The 7,297-nt window shown below is 35.2% G+C and overlaps 1 pseudogene; it reads right to left on the reverse strand.

The window, feature by feature from the left end:
* Positions 1-3,171: 3,171 nt before the first annotated feature.
* On the reverse strand, positions 3,172-3,837 carry LOC116524378 (annotated as a pseudogene).
* Positions 3,838-7,297: the final 3,460 nt, after the last annotated feature.

The following is a 7,297-nucleotide window of genomic DNA, read 5'->3' on the forward strand; positions in this document are numbered from 1 at the left end:
ATATGAAAGGAAAACAGCACTAAGAAAAAATCCAATTTATTCAAAGAATGCAAGGTTGGTTCAATAATTGAAAAGTAATCTGTGCAACTCATCACAGGGACAATCTAAAGAAGAAAAACCCACATTATATCAATTGATCCTGAAATAGCATTTGACAATATTTGACATACATTTGATATAGATACAGAAATTTTTTGAAACAGTCTCACTCTGTCACCCAGGCTGGAGTGCAGTGGTGTGAACACAGCTCACTGCAGCCTCCACCTTCCTGGTTCAAGCAATCCACCCATATCAGCTTCCTGGGTAGGTGGGACTATAGGTGTGTGCCCTCATACCTGGCTAATTTTTTATTTTATTTTTTGTAGTGACAGGGTCTCACTGTGTTGCCAGGGCTGGTCTTGAACACCTTGGCTCAAGCCATCCTCTTGCTTTAGCCTCCAAAAGTGCTTGGATTATAGGCATGAGCTACCACACTAGCCTATATATATATATATTTTTAATTGTATTGTGTACATGTATGAAGTGCAACATAATGCTTTGGTATATGTATACATTTGGAATAATTACCTCAAGATCATTAACCTGTACATCACCTCCAATACTTATCTTTTTTTTTTTGTGGTGAGAATATTTAAAATCTACTCTCTTAGCAATTCTCAAGTACACAGCACATTATTATTAACTATAGTTACCATGCTATACAATAGATCTTTAGAACTTGTTTCTGCTGTCCAACTAAAACTTTAAACATTTTGGCCAGGATCTTCCCATACTCTCTCTCCCTAGTCAGCCCCTAGCAACTGCCATTCTGCTCTCTCCATCCTTTAATTCAGCTTTTTAAGATTTCACATATAAGTGAGATCATATAGTATTTATCTTCCTGTGCTTGACTTATTTCACTTAGCATATTGTCCTCCAGATCCATTCATGTTGTTGCAAATCACAGAATTTTCTTCCTTTTTAAGACCGAATAGTATTTCATTGTGCATATGTACCACATTTTATTTATTCATTTGTTGATGGGCACTTAAGTTGATTCCATATCTTGGCTATTGTGAATAATGCTGCAATAAACACAAGAGTGCAGATATCTCTTCCACAAACTGATTTCATTTCATTTGGATATATACCCAGAAGTGGAATTGCTGGATCATATGGTAGTTCTATTTTTAATTTTTTGAAAAACCTCCATATTGTTTTCTATAATTGCTATACTAATTTACATTCTCACCAGCAATGTACAAGAATTCCTTTTTCTCTGCATCTTCACAAACATCTTCTATCTTTTTTTAAACATAAAAGGCATTCTAATAGATTTGAAGTGATGTCTCATTGTGACTTTAATTTGCGTTTTCCTGATGATTAGTGATGCTCAACATTTTTTTCATGTACTTGTGTCAGCCCGTTAGCTCTTTGAATGTCTTTTGAGAAATGTCTATTTGGGTCCTCTGCCCATTTAAAATTGAGGTTATTTGTTTTCTTGCTATTGAGTTGTTTGAGTTCATTACATATTTTGGATATTATCCTCTCATCAGATGTATAGTTTGCACATATCTTCTCTTATTTCACAGGTTGTCTCTTCATTCTGTTAATTGTTTTCTTTGCTGTACAGAACCTCTTTACTTTGATTCAATTCAGTTTGACTATTTTTGCTTTTATCATCAGTGCTTTTGGGGTCATAGTTAAGAAACCTTTGAGAAGATCAATGTCTAGAAGCTTTTTTCTTCTATGTTTTATTCTAGTAGTTTTGTAATTTCAGATGATGTATGTATATGGAGTGATAAAAGGGTCCAATTTTATTATTCTGCCTATGGTCAGTATCCCATTCTTCATAAAGAATTTTAGCAAGCTAGGAATAGAGGGTGACTTCTTCAACCTGATAAAGGATTTCTACAATAATCTATTCTAACATTTTATTTACTGGTAATAGAATGAAAGTTTCTCTCCTAAAAAAGTTTTTCTCCTAAAAAAGGCAAGAATATTAACTCTCACCAATACTACTGAACATCCTCCTGGAAAACATAGCCATTGCAATAAATCAAGAAAAACAATAAAATAAAAGTAGTATGAGGTGAGAAGGAAGAAATAAACTGTTCTTATTTGCATATGACATGATTTCCAACATAACAATTTCCAGGAATTTATTTTTTAAATCCAAGGATGAATCTGTAAGTTAAGCAGGGTCACAGAACACAGAGCTTGTTGTTTACAAGGTAGACACATAAAACAATTTTTATTATGCACACTATCAATGAACAATTAGATAACAAAATTGTTTTTAAAATTACAAAACACCCTACAAAGAAGAAGTACGTAGTAATAAACCTAACCAAACTGTGTGATATCCATGTGCTGAAAACTACAAAATTCTGACGAAGGAAATCAAAGAAAATTTGAATAATGGAAAAATATGGCTTGCTCATGGATTCAACAGAGGAAAGTTGTTAATTCTGGCCAAATTACAATTCTATGCAAAATTCTAACCAAATTTTTGTGGGGTTTTTTTTTGTAGATGTAGACAAGCTGATTCTAAAATGTATACATCGAGCCAAATAAAATGGCTAAAGCAGTCTTAAAAATTAGAGAATTCATAGCACCTGACTTTTAGATATACTATAAAACTACAGTAATCAAGAAAATGTGGTATTAGCAAAGGAACATACCCATACATCAGTCTAGAGCAGTCTTGGAATAGGAGAGACAATCCAGATATAAACCTGTATAGGTGTAACCATTTGATTTTTGGCAAAGGTGAAAAATAAGTAAATAGAGAAAGAATAGGTTTGGTTTCTTTGAAAAAAATAATTGGTGTTGGAACAATTGAACATCCACCTGCAAACAAAACATAAAAGGAAAAATTAAACTTTACCCCTATATCTTTTTTTTAGAAACTGGTGTTTATTTTTCATCAACCTTATTTCCATGTTGCTTAAGAGCCTGTGCAAGAAATTTTAAGACCATTCAGTGGTTGCTTCTACCCATTCAGTGGCCTGAACAGTGGGAGCTGCAGACCAGTCTTCTGTGGCAGGCTGAGCACTCCGATCTCAGTAGGAAACTGCTGAATAGGCACAGAGGGCACCTGTACACCTTCAGACCAGTCTATAACCTCAGACTGAGTAGCAGTGAACTCAAGAATTGGAAGAGTCCATTCACTCCGAAATTCCTCCTTGGTCATAACGTTTTCAGCAGCAGCCTGCTCTTCTTTTTCCATCTTTTCAGGATCTCTGTAGAAGTAGAGATCAGGCATGACTTCCCACAGGTGTTCACAGGAAATGCCGCGCATGTGCAGAACTTCCAGGCTGTATCCACCACATCGAACCCACAGAGTGAACTCCCTTGTTGCATGGAATGGCAAATGGCAATGTCCACACAGAGCAGAGGAGAATCTGTGTTACACAGAGCAATGGTAGGTAGGTTAACATAAGATGCCTCCACGAGAGTCTCATAGTCAGCTCTAGGGTCAGTAACCACAAGAAGCTGTGACTCTCAGAATGCTGACTGAATCTGGTTAGTGAAGGTTCCAGGAGTGAAGTGGCCAGAAATTGGAATGGCTCCAGTGGCAGCAGCAAACTTCAGCATCGCCCTCTGGTCAGTATTCCTGGAGGATATAGCACTGACATCAGCAGGGTTTTCAGTGGCAACAATGGCACGAGCTGCCAGCAGAAGCTTCTCCCAGGTCTTCTTCAGATTTATGATGTAGATGCCATCACTTTTCCTTTTATAGTTGTACTGTTTTATTTGCAAGTCAATATTGGTGACACCTACGTGGGTTCCTGCTGCAAGGAGCTTAAGGACATCCTCTTTCTTCATTTGCAGGACATCAAGGGCTTTGGACATTGTGAAAATTTCCCTTTAAGTTGCAGTGGGAATCCACAACAACACTGTATGGACCCTTTTGTGGGTAGCATGGAAAGGCTATATCGCTATTAATGCAAAGTAGATCATAGATCTAAATGTGAAACCTAAAACTAAAAAGCTTTCAGAAGAACACAGGAATTGGGGTTAGGCAAGATATCAAAGAGTTATCGGACATGATATCAAAAACACTATTCATTTATGAAAAAGATAAATTGGATTTAATAAAAATTTAAAACATTTTCCTCTGGAAAGGACACTGTTAACAAAATGAAAAGATAAGCTACATACTAGGATAAAATATTTTCAGTGTATATATCCAACAAAGGACTTCTGTCCAAAATAGAAAGAGAAAAAAACTCAAAACTCAACAGTAAGAAACTAAGAAAGTTCAATTAAAATATAGGTAAATGATTTGAACAGATACACACCAATGAGGATATATGGATACAAATAACCACATAAAATGATATCTAACATTTTTAGTCATTGTAGATATTAAAATTAAAACCACATAATTTTCAATATTAGAATAGTTAAATTTAGCCATTTGATATTAGAATCCTTAAATTTAAAAATATTGAAAATACTTAATGTTGACGAGGATGCAGAGGAATTATAATTCTCATACATTATTTATGGGAGTTACATGGGCCTTAAAACCTAACAAAATTGATCCCTGTGTATTTTAAAATTAATTGGAATTGGTGACTCTAACCCTTCCAATTTTCCCTTTTGGAATGAGAAGTTTATACTCTCTGTATTTAATGCCGGTGCCTGTCTCACCATTGTATTTTGGATTCAGATAACTTGTTTTCTTGATTAACATGTCCACAGAAAGAAAACAGTTTTTCAGAATGGATCATATCTAGTGATACGGTTTGCTTCTGTGTTCCAACCCAAATCTCATGTTGAATTGTGATCCTGACTCTTGTAGGCCGGGACTGGTGGGAGGTGATTAGATCATGGGGGTGGTTTTGAATGGTTTAGCATCACCTCCATAATGCTTTCTTATGATACACTTTTCACAAGATCTGGTTGTTTAAAAATGTGTAGCACTTTCCCCTCTGCTCTCTCTCTTCCTCCTGTTCTGCCATGTGAAGAAGGTGCTTGCTTCCACTTCACCCTTACACCATGATTGTAAGTTACCTGAGGCCTCCCCAGCTATACTTCTTGTATGGTCCATGGAACTGTGAGTCAATTAAACCTCATGTCTTTATAAATTATCCAGTATCAGGTAGTTCTTTATGGCAGTATGAGAATGGACTAATACACTCAGAGATTAATTTACACCTGATTTAGGTGATGAGATTGGGAGTTTTGAGCTGATGTTATTTAGATGGGACTTTGTACTTAGAATGGATGATGTAATGGGTTGAGACTTTGGAGGATATTGGTATGGTATGAGTATATTTTCTATGTGGGACACATGTGAATTTTGGGGGGCCAGAGGGTGAGATGTAGGGGGTTGAATGATGCCACCCTCAGAAGCTATGTCTATATCCTTATCCCCAGAACCTGAGAATGTGACTTTATTTGGAAAAAGGCTCTTTGCTGATGCAATTAAGAATCTCAATATGAGGTCAACCTGGATTATGTAAATAGGTTCTAAATACAATGAAAATTATCCTTTTAAGAGACACACAGGACAGCAACACATAGGAAGATAAGGAGATCATTGGAAGACAAAGGCAGAGATGGGAGCTATGCAGCTACAAACCAGGAAATAACCAGAGCCATCAGGGAAGAGACAAGGAATAATTTCCCCCTAAAGCCTTCAAAGGGAGTGACACCTTGATTTTGGACTTCTAGTGTCCAGGACTATGAGATAACTCATTTTGATCGTTTTCAACCACCATTTGTGATAACTTGCTATGGCAGCCCTAGGAAAGAAATACATCTACTTTGTTACATTTTTAGATTTAGAGTTCGTATAAGTGAGGATCACACTAGTAATATTGAAGAACCCTCATATATATTTGGTTTCTTTGTATAAGTTTGGGAGCCTGGGATTCTTGTTTTTAAAATGATTGTGACAGAAAATACAGCCCTAAGTTTACACAGACTTCTTAATAGCCCCCCTGAAGAGCAACTCTTAAGAAAGCATAAGATTCTGGGTCACATCCAATTTTGCAACTCATTGGGCAATATAGGATTTCACTGAAAAGGTATGTTGTTTTTATTCTCCTTCCAATCCACAGTAGGATTACTTCTACAATGGGAGGCAATTTCAGTATATAGTTAGGGCATAAGGACAAGAAGGCAACCTTTTTGAGCTGGTTTTCTTATCTGTGAAATAAGAAAGCATTAGTATCTAACTTGCACAATTGTTTATTTTACATGAGAAAGAATGTGAACATGCTTTTTAAGCTATAAGACACTACACAAATGTACTTTAAAACTATTAATATTGCTAGACGATTTTAAGCTGAAATATTACAACATTTATACTTTATGTTAACATGTTTTTTTCCCTCATTCCTTATTTTATTAAACTAATTCAAACACTGAGTCATTTATCCTGACATCAGTTTCCACAATTTTGGATCACTTGCCTATTCCAGACCATCATCCAAATTCAGACTAAGAAGTTTGCATCTAGTTTTTGAGACTATTATAACAATGTTTGGAAAATTGTGAATGAGTGTTTTTTTTTTTCCTGGAATTAATGTATTTCTCAAGTCATTTCCAGTGGGCAGTAACTTACCTGTTATATATTGAGCTATCTAGTTATTTTGATATTTTTCTTATAGATAAAAGGTTGGCCATGAAATTTTTGCTTGATTTGGGAAACCTAGCTATCTAATTATTATTGATTTTAATTTTATAGTTATCCTGTGTCTAAGAACAAAAACAAAAACCCTAGATATTAACTGAAAATCCCAGTTAATAACCTCAATAAATATAGCAAAATAATTTCTTACATTTGAATTTTTCATTTTTAGCCAAGATATTATATGTTGCTGACTATAACCTTCATGCTAATTAACTTCAATCGAATGAAGACTCTGATTCTAGCAAGAAATGTCAGAAAGAATAAGGTAAAAATAATATGTCAGCCCTCACTCTTCCTGCTGCAGCTTTTAGTTCCAAAATAATAGAATGAAAGGCTATGGAAATTCTGTCATGCAAAACAATTACTTCCCATATTTGACTCATTACCATATAGCCATGTTAGCTCATGGTGGATTCATTTCCTTTATTTGCTTTCTCTCAAGGCATTTTTTCACTTTACTGTTTACTGCTTGTCCAATATTTTGTTTTTTCTACTATTCTTTGTTCAAACTGCAAAAATCTGAAATAAAAATATAATATAGAAGTATAGGCATCAGCTAACATTTTCTATGGCATATGGTACTTCAGATGCCATATGTACCAGTGTTTAGTGATTCTGGCAAAAAGGCATAGAATGGTGAAATCCAACTGCCAGGATTGCTGAAAA

Source organism: Sapajus apella, unplaced genomic scaffold (assembly GCF_009761245.1).
Source record: "Sapajus apella isolate SASKATOON/1434 unplaced genomic scaffold, GSC_monkey_1.0 scaffold45, whole genome shotgun sequence".
NCBI classification, from domain to species: Eukaryota; Metazoa; Chordata; class Mammalia; order Primates; family Cebidae; genus Sapajus; species Sapajus apella.